The 12,601-nt window shown below is 36.1% G+C and overlaps 1 long non-coding RNA gene across 1 annotated transcript; it reads left to right on the forward strand.

The window, feature by feature from the left end:
- The first annotated feature begins 5,625 nt into the window (after positions 1–5,625).
- On the forward strand, positions 5,626–11,438 carry LOC100610496 (uncharacterized). Its single transcript, XR_128609.5, has 3 exons — positions 5,626–5,709; positions 7,446–7,593; positions 8,058–11,438. It is a non-coding gene; the product is annotated as an uncharacterized LOC100610496 (long non-coding RNA).
- Positions 11,439–12,601: the final 1,163 nt, after the last annotated feature.

Here is a 12,601-nt window from a genome sequence, read left to right on the forward strand (position 1 = left end):
TTTTAAAATATCAGTGAAATGTTTATTTTCTTTATTGAAAAGTAAAAATTCTAATAAAAAAACTTGAAAGACAATTTAAAATTTACTAAGTAAATACTCAGACACTTTAATGGATAGTTATTTCAAACTCTCAAGGAATAGTTTTCTTCCATGTATTCTGTTCTCAAGTTAATGGATGTAGAATAAGTAAATGTACACATTAAAATTAAATAAATATTAAAAATCAATAAAGGATAATTAGCTAATTTATTTTATGTAGTAAATACAATTCTGACATGAAAGTATGATATGTCTGATCACCCCCCACCCCACAAAATTATACACCAATTCTTAATATAAATATAGAATTAATATCAGGCACAGTAGCTCATGCCTGTAATCCCAGAGCTTTGGGAGGCCAAGGCAGGAGGATGACTTGAAGCCAGAAGTTCGAGACTAGCCTGGGCCACATAGTGGGACACCCTCACATCTCTACAAAAAACGTTTTTGAAGAAAAGAACTAACCAGTCACAGCAGCATGTGCCTACAGTCTCTGCTACATTGGAGGCTGAGATAGGAGGATAACTTGAGCCCAAGTGTCCAAGGCTGCAGTGAGCTATGACTGGGCAAAGACGCTCCAGCCTGGGCAACAGAATGAGACCCTGTCACAAAAATTTAAAAAAAAAAAAAAAAAAATATATATATATATATAGATGTAGGTTTTCTATTAAAAATGATTACTTCATTATATATTTATAGGTTTTCTATTCAAAAGTATTACTTCATTTTATATATAATATATAATAGAAGATATTATATAGTATATATCTAAAATAAATGTAGATAAAATATATATAATGTAATAGTTAATAGTTATGACTATAATATAAATAAATATAATATAAACATATGTATTTATATTTATTTAATATATAGTTATATTTATAGTTTATATATAGTTATGTTTAATATATCAGTATATTTATAGTTTGTATATAGTTATATTATAACTATAATATAAATATAATATAAATATAATGTAAGTTTTCTGCAGAAAACCTACAAACTAAATTCTACACAGTGTGTATACAAAAGAATTCTCCAAATAGGGAGTGGAAAGGCGCTTACCCTTATCAGATACTAGAATATTGCCATGGTTTAAATATTTGTCCCCTCTAAAATTTAATCACCAATGGGGCAGTATTGAGAGGTAGGGACTTTAAGAGGTGTTTGGCTTATGAGGGCTCTGTTCTCATAAGTGAATTAATCTATTCATAGGAGTGTAAGGATGGCTTATTTTGGAAAATCTATTATGTTACAAGGGGTGATAGGCAATGTCTTACCAGAGACAGGATAGTGGGAGCCATCAGCCCTGGCTATAATTACAAAAGGATACACTGTTGTAGAGCATTTTAAAACCACAATAAAATTAATAAAAGTCCTTCTGCTTTTTATTATAATCATGTACTTTCAATTCTATATAATGTCAGAGATAAAACACTCCTCCTAGACAAAACATGTTTGTTGCTCTAAATTCTAAACAATGGCCTGTACCCAGGCCAGACAGCTCCCACTGCCTGCCCTTGATACACCACTGCTCATGGGTAAAATTCAACCAAAGCAAACCAAAACACATGTGAATATGAATTAAAGGCCACAGGCCTTTAATAAAATTTAACATCTCTTGCTGACTGTTTTTTTTGGTAAAACTAGATATGGCAAGATAACTCAATATGATAAACATTGCAATCTTAAATTTTTATTATAATTGAAAGTTTTAGAAGTATTTCATTAAAATAATTAATAAAGCAATGATCCTTATTAATAGACTTATTTTTACATTCTTAAAATTCTGAAAAATACAATGAAATATGAAGTAGAAATTAGTTATGTAGTGATAGGAAATAGACAAATTGTTGTTAATAGATTATATAATTATTAAACCCAGAAAAATGATGGAAAAAATCACTTAAAGTTATTAAGCATTTAATACATGCACTGAACAAGTGAAAAAAATGCTTTGTTTTCCTATGTCTTATAAATTTTGATCTATAAACTGATGAAAATATAAAAGATCAAATCACAACAGAAATAAAATTCTTAGGCCTTTCTACAACAAAAAGTACATGATAATTACATGAAGGAAATATAATATTTTCTAGAGAATTATGATAATTTTAAAATGTAAACATGCCAGACTAGTAGATATAAAGATGGAATATCTGAAATATTTTTATTATTTTAATTTAATGCATACTTTTAAAGACAACCAAATAAAAGTTCCAGTAGAACTTCTTTAACTTGACTGAAATCTTACATTTCCTGGAGGAAGAATAAACAAATAAGTAAAATTTAAAAAATAATAATTTCATAAAGGGAGAGGAAGGGTGCTTGTCCTATCAGATATTAGAATATTGTCATGGTTTGAAAGTTTGTCCCCTCCAAAACTTAATCATGAATGTGGCAGTGTTGAGAGGTAGGGACTTTAAGAGGGGATTGGGTTATGAGGGCTTTGTTCTCATGAATGAATTAATCTATTCCTAGGTAGATTAATAAACCAGTGGGCTAACGGATTAATAAGTTATTGTGGTAAGGCGACTGGTGGCTTAATGAAAGGAAGTAGGACCTGAGCTAGCACACTCAGCCCCCTCACCATGGATAACTTCTTCTGCCTTGGGAATCTGCAGCGTCTCCCCCAGCAAGAAGGCCCTCACCAAATGCAGCCCCTCCTGCTTTACTCCTCAGCCTCTATAACTGTAAGAAAGAAACTTCTTTTCTTTATGAATTTCAAAGTTGCAGGTATTCTGTTATAAACAACAGAAAATGAACTAAGAAATGCATACTATATAACCTGAATAAATAAGAGTATGATATTAATGTTAGAATTAATTGACAATAAAAATCAATAGACACACATGACATGGACTAACACTAATACTTGAGAACTCAGAATGTGGATGAGCTTGGAGGACATTGTTAAGCAAAATAACTTAGGCACATAAAGACAAATACCATGTATTCTCATTCACATGTGGAAGCTAAAAAATGTGATCTCATACCAGTAGAGTGTAGTAGTGGTTACTAGAGGAAGGGAAGGATGTGGGAACTATGTAGTAAGAGGTTGGTTAACCAATACAAAAGTACAGCTAGACAGGAAGAATAGGTTAAGTGTTCTATCACACAATAGGCTGACTACAGTTAACAACTTATTGTATATTTTCAAATAGCTAGACGAGTGGATTATAAATGTTCCCAACACAAAGAAACGATAAATGTTTGAAATGATGGATGTGATAATCACCCTGATGTAATCATTACACCTTGTAAACAGGTACCAAAATCTCACACCTTACCCCATAAATATGTTCAATTTATGCGTAATTAAAAATAATAATAAGACCAGGCACAGTGGCCCACGCCTGTAATCCCAGTGCTTTGGGTGGCTAAGGCAGGAGGATCATGTGAGCTCAGGAGTTGGAGGCTGCGGTGAGCTATGATCTTTCCTTTTCATTGTACTCCAGCCTGGGGGACAGAGTGAGAACCTGTCTAAAAAAAAAAAAAAAAGCTAACTAAAAAGATAAGTGGGTAGGAAAGTAAATGTAATTGGATAGGCTACTGGGTGGGGAATTTAATTTCTTGCACTGGACAGTAGGTATCCACAAATACTTGTTTATTTATTCCTTGTAACCCTAACTATGTCTGAAGTATTTATTTTATTGTTATTTTTCTACTCCTGTGACAGATTATGAAATGTTTTATTTTTAAAAGGACCAATGGGTAAAGGGGGATATTTAACAAATTAGGAAAATTTGTCTTTTGGAAGAAAACACAAATTAGAGTTTTCTTTGCATAGAGATTTCTAGATATTACCAATATTTCCAATATTCCTCCTTTCTGTGGACATACTATGTTTTGCAGAGCTACATTTATCTTTCTGATCAATGGGCTCTGATAAATTAATTAGGAGCCAGTGAATGATTGTCCATGCTCTTTCCTCTGTTGCAGACACCTGTGTCTAGAAAGACGGAACACCAAGTTTTGCAGCGGGAACTCATTTGGTAAGACTGTCCCCTCTGATAATGTGCGAGGCAGAATGTGTACCCAATGAATGTGTGTCTCTAGTGTGAGAGCTCGCAAAGCAGGTATTTATCTGTGCTGGTCGCTATGGGCTGTATTTGATAAGGAATTATAAGAAAAACAGTTCTGAAAAGTATTATCTGTTTGCCAGCAAGAATGAAAGGAAATAGTTCAGATATTTGGGGTCTTGAATGAGTTAAACCAGTAATTGCTTTCAATCCTAAATGGTAAAAGAGAAAACGTTAAAAGACTTTAAAATTGAGCTGGTTCAAAAACAAACAAACAAACAACAGCAACAAAAATAAATAATAGATTTAAACTGAACTTTTACTTATAAAAAGGAATTAATGAGATAAAAATGCCTTACGGTAAAGATCAAACTAAGGGCCTGAGGCCCAGTAATCTTTTCAATTGGAAAAATAGCTCAGGTAAAAGAGCTTGAGGGTTCCATTCTCTCATCAAATCCAGATAGACAAAAGAAAACTACCAGGTCTTCAAGCAGGGAGAGGTACAGGCACAAGAGTGTAAAGAAATACGGATGAAGTAAGAAGTGTGCTAGGTAAAGAATCGTAGCTGTAATTATTGGCACATGGAATTAATTGGAATCCAATAGCTTAGAAAAACCAACAAAGTTTTAAGAGAGTTGTATTGCTTAAGAAACTGTGAGCCTGCACTAAAAGTGTTTGAGACTCTAAAACAAGGTGTCCAATCTTTTGGCTTCCCTGGGCCACACTGGAAGAAGAATTGTCTAACTAACTAACACTAGTGATAGCTGATAAGCAAAACCAAAAACCAAAAAACAAACAAAAACCAAAAAAAAAAAAAACCCTCATAATGTTTTAAGAAAGTTTACAAATTTGTGTTAGGCTGCATTCAAAGCTGCCCTGGGCGGCTTGCTAAAACACCTCTCGGGCCCTGGGTAGGAAGTAGGCTAAGAAAACTTCATATTCTCCAGGATCTATTTTATATGAGCCCAAGAAGGGAGAAAGGAAAGGACAAATATCTCCCTGAGGGTGGAGACAGAAGACACAGAGAACAAGAACCAAGTTGAATCCTCCAGGAGAGCAGAGTCCGGGCCTCGTGAAGGTAGGGGGCTCAAAAAACATCTGCCTGGAAGGAATTCAGAATTTTTCAGCAACAGGGACTCCTGTTTCCTTTTTCAATTACGAGATGTGTAAGTGCCAGATAACTTGTCATTTTAGTTGCTAGGTTTCCAAAGCCATGGGAGCTACCTATAGACTTGACATAGAGAGTACAGTATGCAGTAGGCCCTTTGTATCCAAGGATTCAACCAACTGTGGATGGAAAATATTTTTTAAAAACCCAATAAAAACAATATAACAATAAAAACTAATGTAAATAAAACAATATAGTATTAACTATTTACATAGTATTTACATTGTATTAGGTGTTGAAAGTAATATAAAGAGGATTTAAAGTATATGGAAGGATATGTATAAGTTATGTGCAAATACTGCACCATTTTATATCAGCGATTTGAGCATCTGTGGATTTGATATCTATGGGGGTCCTGGAACCAAGCCCCCATGGATACGGAAGGACAATTCTATCACTCAGAGATTCTGAATTCTGGACTTTGAGCTCAATGCCATGACTGAGGAAGACCACGGGGTTTTCTCTCTTAGAGGGGAGGTGAGTATAATTGTCATACATATCTATACCAGAGGGAGACTGCACTGAATATTTGGAGAAACAAAAGGGTAAATTGTGGCAGATACTACCAGTCCTTAGCAATATTTCCAGTTCTCCTTTTTCACTCCTCTAGTCAGTAGGCCGTAGCTAGATGACTGGTCCCGTAGCCCGGCTGTGTCTATCAGGAGGCAATGCATGATTTCCCAGCCCAAAGTACATGAGAGATGATGGACCCATTTCCCACATTCTCCTCCTCTTCCACAGTGAACCCAGAGCTTTGAGTTGAGATAGGGGTGCCATAAGATTGAAGTACTCTGAAAAACAGAGCTTAAAGGCTTTTAACAGGTAAAAGTGCGGTCCAAATTCTTAATTTGTTTTTTGTTGTTGTTGTTGTTGTTGTTGTTGTTGTTGTTGTTGTGGAGGGCATCTATCCAAAAGCTTTCAGGACACACATGAACTTTACACGAGCAAGGAAAAAAATGTGTGTTCAGATACTGAGATGTTAGTGTTTTTGATAATATAGCCTGATCTCATAGATACATTTATCTTAGACCATTCTATGCTAAATACATACATTCACACAGACAAACATATGTGCATACATATCTAATGGATTAGTTAAAAGAAAATACATTTCAACTTTTAAACCCAGAAAATGTAAGTAAATATTTAACTTATCTCAAGTGAAGACTTTACACATAATGTCGTGAAAACAACACAAGTGAAAAAGTAGATCCGACTACTTGCAAATAACACTTTTGAATATCAGAAATATCAACAACTAAATGAAAATTAATGACATGCTGGAGGAAAACATTTTTGCAATAGAGGGTTTATGTCCTAATATATAAGAGGCTCTTAAAAATGAGTATCTTAAAATATCAGCATCACACACACACACACACACACACACACACACACACAAAGACAAAGAATATAAACATAATTCTTCCAATTTATAAAAACAGAAATACAGCCAGATATCTTCCAAAGCCATCAGAATTTGAACCAGTGATGAGGAGCACATTTGCTTTCCTGCCCAATTAACAGTCATAGAACATCACCTGAACTGCCCCTGGGGTGTGGATATGCACCCGGAAAATATTTGGCATACCAGAGCATACTTGGATGTGTATATACATAATTGTGAGAAACGTGAAAATAAATTGTTTTATATTTTAATATTTTTCCTTATGTCTAACTTTCTTTAAGCACCAATAATTTTTAAAAATATAAAAATATTATAAATATTTGTGTGAGGCAAGAGGAATATTGTTGGGTCTTCTAGTTACAAACCATAGGATCTTAGAGATAACAATGAACATTCCAAAAGCTCCCATTTAGGAAGTTTTTGGTTGATGGCATGACCCTTGAAGGGATCTGACTTCCTGAGAGAGTGACTCATAAATAATTACTCCTTTTTATGATACAAATATTTTTGAAGAACAGCTAAAGTCTTCATTAAAAAAGCATTATGCTCCTATGAGATTTCCCCATGCCTAAGATTAATATCACAGTTGAGGAGACCTGGGTATTTTTTTTTTACCTTACAATTGTACATGAATAATTATTTTGTGCAGTGCCATAGGTTAAATGCATATCATGAAATTCACTTTCCTCCCGATTGCCATTTCTGTCACTTAATTCAATCAAAGTCCACAAAAATACAGTATGACTCAGAATATTGGAGCTGTGGCTAATCAAGAAAAGTTCATTCAAAATTGATTTTCTTTCAGGAATCCTTGATATTCTTCATTCCAATTGTTCACCTCTACTGTAGGGCTCAGTAAACACTTAAGGAAGTTGCCGTGCACTGCAGCCTGCCGGAGACATGAAGGAATGTACGGGAGGATAATCGCAACATCATCAACCCAATTCTCCAAGGTAGCTGGCCAATAATGCTGTTCTAATTGAATAACTTATCCACAGCTATTTCCCCTGGGAAAGCCGAAGGCTCAGCCTCGGCAAAGAGGCAGATGGTGCCGCATATACAATGAAACCTGTAATTTTCTCTTGCCATTGGACATGTTAACAGTGGGCTGTTTCTGCTTATTCCTTAGTATTTTATTTTAATAGTCCCTTCCCAAATTACAACGTACAATGAAGCAGCCAAAGACGGATTCAGTGATACATATCATATTTAATTTATCATACCTCTAGCTCACTGAACAACTCACTTGGTAGTCAGCAGCAGTATATGTCAGGGACAGGTGCAAGCTGAAAAGAAAGCAACAGAAAAGGACCCAATGAAAACCAAAAGGGGAGATGAGTCTTCAGGGTGGCATGGCATTCACTAGCAGCAAAGTGTGCAATGTCAAACACATTCTAATTCTGATTTTTTTTAACAGTAATTTGCCATGGGACAGGCACACCCCATGTGTTTGGGAAGACAATGGGAAGGTTCTGTTTTCTGCTCCAAGACTGATTCAACCAGTTGGATCTGGAAGGGGATAAAGGGCTGTGTGGCTGCTTGATTTTCATTGTCTAGTGGCAGCCAAAATTGGAAAAGAGAGAAGTGCAGACTTTAAAGACAAGCAGCGACAGCTCATCAGCAGTCTAACAACACGACAGATGACAGGCCCAGAGGCACACCCAGGGCCGCCAGCCCATCACCCTGTGCAGGATGTCAAAGAGCAGCTGCAGCAAAGGAAGAAGATCATCCAGACTTAAATGTTTGGGCCTTGCTAAGACCATAGAGTCTTTGTGCTTTGGAAACAGTCCTCCATACAAAGACCCCTTCCTAGAAAAGAGTGGAAAGAAACCAAGGTGGAATGGATACAACAGAAAGGAGACCATGCTAATATTCTTGTGCAATGCTTCCTGGGCAGAAATTATGTCATAAAGGATGTTCAATTCTGCAAAGCTATGTCTCTCTCTGCGGTTTGCCTCAGAGGAGGGGCGTTTCATAGCTGTAGTGAGTAAGGGGGCCCTTGCTGACGTTCATCAGATATGCCAAGGCACAGGAAGAAAGCATTGAGGTCACAGGGCAGCTCAGGTCCGCCTGTGGTAATTGAAAACAGGTGACGAGATTGGGTTGATTTTATTTTGGAAAAGTAAATTAGTGCTGCACCACTCGGACATGGCTAATTCATGAAGCCTCTGGTTTGTATTAGACACCCAACATGCCTTTCAGAAAGAAATGACACAACAATTAATGTGTCAAACAATAATGTGCCACTCGGAGAAAGATAATTGTACCCATCGTCAGGTAGTTATTAGGTCGAACGAATGCTCATCCTTTCAAAGGCAACAGCGTCTATTCACTCTGGCATCCTACTGTAAGTACAGTATTGTGTTCATAATCACACAGACTGAAGCCAGGAACACTGGGTTTTATCTGATTTTTCTCCATTTGGAATTGTACTCCGATGATTCCCTAAACAGCAAACTCAGTCATGTGAAACACAAATGAGTGTGATGAAAGACAGATTGTTATACTGCAGGAGAGGCTTTCTGTGCTTTTCACATAATATAGAGCATGAGGACTGTTCCCAAGAAGGTTTAAGCATATGTAACAAAAACTACCAGACCTGAATTTGCTCATGTGTAAATGATAGTCTTTCCTTCTGGCGATTTAATGCATGAGGACATCAATCAGTCACATCATGGCCTCAGAAGTCCTTGTTCAATTTCTGATGTCATAACTTACTCGATGTGGGATTTGGACAAGTCATTTAACTTCACCGCAATTCTGTTTCCCTCATTTGAAAAATAGAAATAGAAGAGCCTGCTGTATATTTAGATCCACATCTGTTGGGAGGTCAAAGAAGAAAGAATATGAAAAGTTGTTTGTAAATATAAAGAACCATGTAAATATAAGACATTGTTTTATTAATGCTCCAGATCAATTAACGTTCAGTGAATGATAAAATGTGACATCTTTTCAACAGAGGCAGTTTTACTTAAGAAAAACTAGGCAATGGCTTCTGTCCTTACAAATGAAAAACTTCATAATAAATGGGGGCTATCAAGACCACCTGGCCAAAACTGAACTAAATACTCACGTCATTCAACCAAGAATGAGGAACTGAAATACATTATTATATATGCATATGCTTCTGTTTCATCTACTTGGGCATGCTTGTGATGAGATATGAAAAATTAGCCATCTTTAGAAGGAAAGAAATATTGTATTTGGGGGTATTTCTTCTGTACAGACAATTGGCCTGGTTATTGTCTAAAGGTATTTAAAATTAATAAAATGCAATTTTATGCTACATAAAATATTCAAAGCAACGATATTTCAAGGTATAGCTTCTATACCTTGTCCTCCCCTGAAGATGCATTCTCAACCGATATCTTGACTATATGGACAACAAATCGTAAAAGAAAAATGTATAGTGTGGTGTTTGACGTTGAGTAGCTTATGATAGACATTCATACCTGTAAAGAGATCTCGTTAGGGGAAACAAACTAATATATAACAAACAGATAATTAAAGTAAGCAGTACTGAGACAGAGAAGAGTTGGTGACTTAGCCTGTTGAAGATAGACACTTTGCTAATTAGGATTTAAAAATATAGGCATATCTGCTCTAATATCGTATAAATATTGCCAAAAAACTCTTGTATTCTGTAAAAGAATACCTAAAAACAAACAGAGCTGACAGGCAAAATAAGATTGGCGGTGTGAGACCCACTTGAAATCTTTTTATAATTCTATCTTGAAAGTATTATTGCATTATATCCATCTTTAGATAATTAATTGAAGTAAATCACTAAGTCCGGTCCACTTCAAGAAGAAAGGGATTAAGAGAGAATTTGGGGGCTATCTTTGAAGCCATCACAGGCTATCTCTTAGAGGTAAAGGAGTGTTTAAGGAAGAGAAGACAACATAAATGGAGAGGCCCAAGAGTTGGTTCTTGGGATCATTAGATAATGGCAGCCACAGAGAGAGGCAGTGGCAATAATAATGAACAATCCAGCATAAGCCCTGTCCTCTCTTCCTGGAGGACAGAGAGAGGTGTTGGCAGTGGTCTTAGGTTTTAAGTGTGAAAATAAGTAATTCAAAATCTAAGCTGTTGGAATTATAAATTATTTTGAGCCTTAAAGGAATGTGATTACAAGGCCTGAGTTACATGGCAGGCAGCTGCAACCTAAGCAACTGTAATCTGTGTTCCTCTGATTATAGATTAGCCTTCTTCCTTACCTACATTGTTTTGTAAAATGCTGTAAATGACTAAAGGGCACCAGGGAAGCCTCCTTCCCTCTTCACCCTTGATCTCCATTATAGATTAGCTTCCCTCTTACCTTTCTCACACATAGAACTCATGGCTATCACATTGTCTTAAGATGAAATGTTAAATACACTTTTACAGTGGAAAGAACATGAAAGCCAACCCTATGGAAAAGAAAACAACCTAATTAAATTGTTGTAACTCATAAACCAGCCTTGTATATAAAATGTTATAATCTTACTAAACTTCTTTGTTTTCTGCCTATATAAGCAAGAACTTAACTTTTGTCTTTGGGGCACTGACCTCATTTATCTGAAGTCTGTGTCTCCTGGATGGCAATTCCCAGGTTTTCACTCAAATAAACTTTAAAACTGGATTCTAATCCTTTTGATTATTTCAGGTTGACAGAAGCAACTTGGGAGATGGGGTGGCAGGTCAGAGTCTCTTGAATTGTTTGGTAATTCCTGGCATAATTCTAAGGTATAAGCCAGCTGCTGTTTTGTCAAGTTATTCCCTGGAAAATGATCATTGTATTAAATACATGTACCATTTTAAAATAGCAAATAATGATACGAAGGATGATTTTCTTAGGCCTGATCATCTCTTTCAGGCTTTGTGGTACTCATGCTTGCCATGAAAAACTATCCTAGAGAGTTATCCACTGTCCTGAGGTCCCTACATCATGTCTTCCTCCCAAGAATCATTCCCTATCCCCTGAGGTTTTCACATTTCCTCCTACTCCTGGGGAGATCTTTGTAATATTCTGATCTCTTATTTCACCTCCACTGATTTTTATTTCCTCCACAGTACCTTCATACATTTTCATAGGGCCATGGTCATATATATTGTACATGAGTAATTCTTGGGATAATACCAAGTCCAGGGCCCTACCCCAGAAAATTAATTCAGAATCTCTGATTATTCTAACGGGCAGCTAGAATTGAGAAACCCTAATCTCCGAAATCTCGATTTTAAGCATCCTATCCCCCAGCCATTACTTTCTACTCATTCTCATTCAAACACCCTCAGCCCCATTTCAATTATTTTGTAACCTTATAATGACCTCTAATCCATTGACACTTTGACAATTCATCTCTCTTCTCTTGTCCTCACCTTTTATGTACTACACTATAGTTCGACACTACATAGCCACTTCTATTCAGGGTTCATAATATCCTGGTCATTCTATTTATTACGCATGCCTCATAAAATTTCAACTTTGGTTAAATTAACTACCCACTTAGTTCATGTTGGCATTCAAGCAGCAGAATATTGCCAAGGAAAATCACACAAGTATGTAGAATGGTCTTATTTCAAATTATTATCAAAAGTTCATATGGACCCTTGACATTGCAAGATGTCTCTCTACACTTTCCTAGTTATATAACTTTCCTGATTCTTCTAGATGATTATGATATACCACCTCTATAGTGGGTTGAATGGTATCCTCCAAAATACGTCCAACTGCTAACTCCCAGTACCTGCGAATTTGACCTTTTGGGAAAATAGGGTCTTCTTGCAGGTATAATTAAAGATCTCAGAATGAAATGATCCTGGATTTAGGGTGTGCACTATACACAATGACAGGTGACCTTATAAGAGATAGGAAAGGAAAATTGGAAACACAGAGGCCTAGGGAAGACTGCTATGTGAAAACGAAAACAAATTAGAGTTACGTTGCCACAAACCAAGGGATGCCAGGAGCTATCAAAGACT

This window comes from Pan troglodytes, chromosome 14, assembly GCF_028858775.2.
Source record: "Pan troglodytes isolate AG18354 chromosome 14, NHGRI_mPanTro3-v2.0_pri, whole genome shotgun sequence".
NCBI classification, from domain to species: Eukaryota; Metazoa; Chordata; class Mammalia; order Primates; family Hominidae; genus Pan; species Pan troglodytes.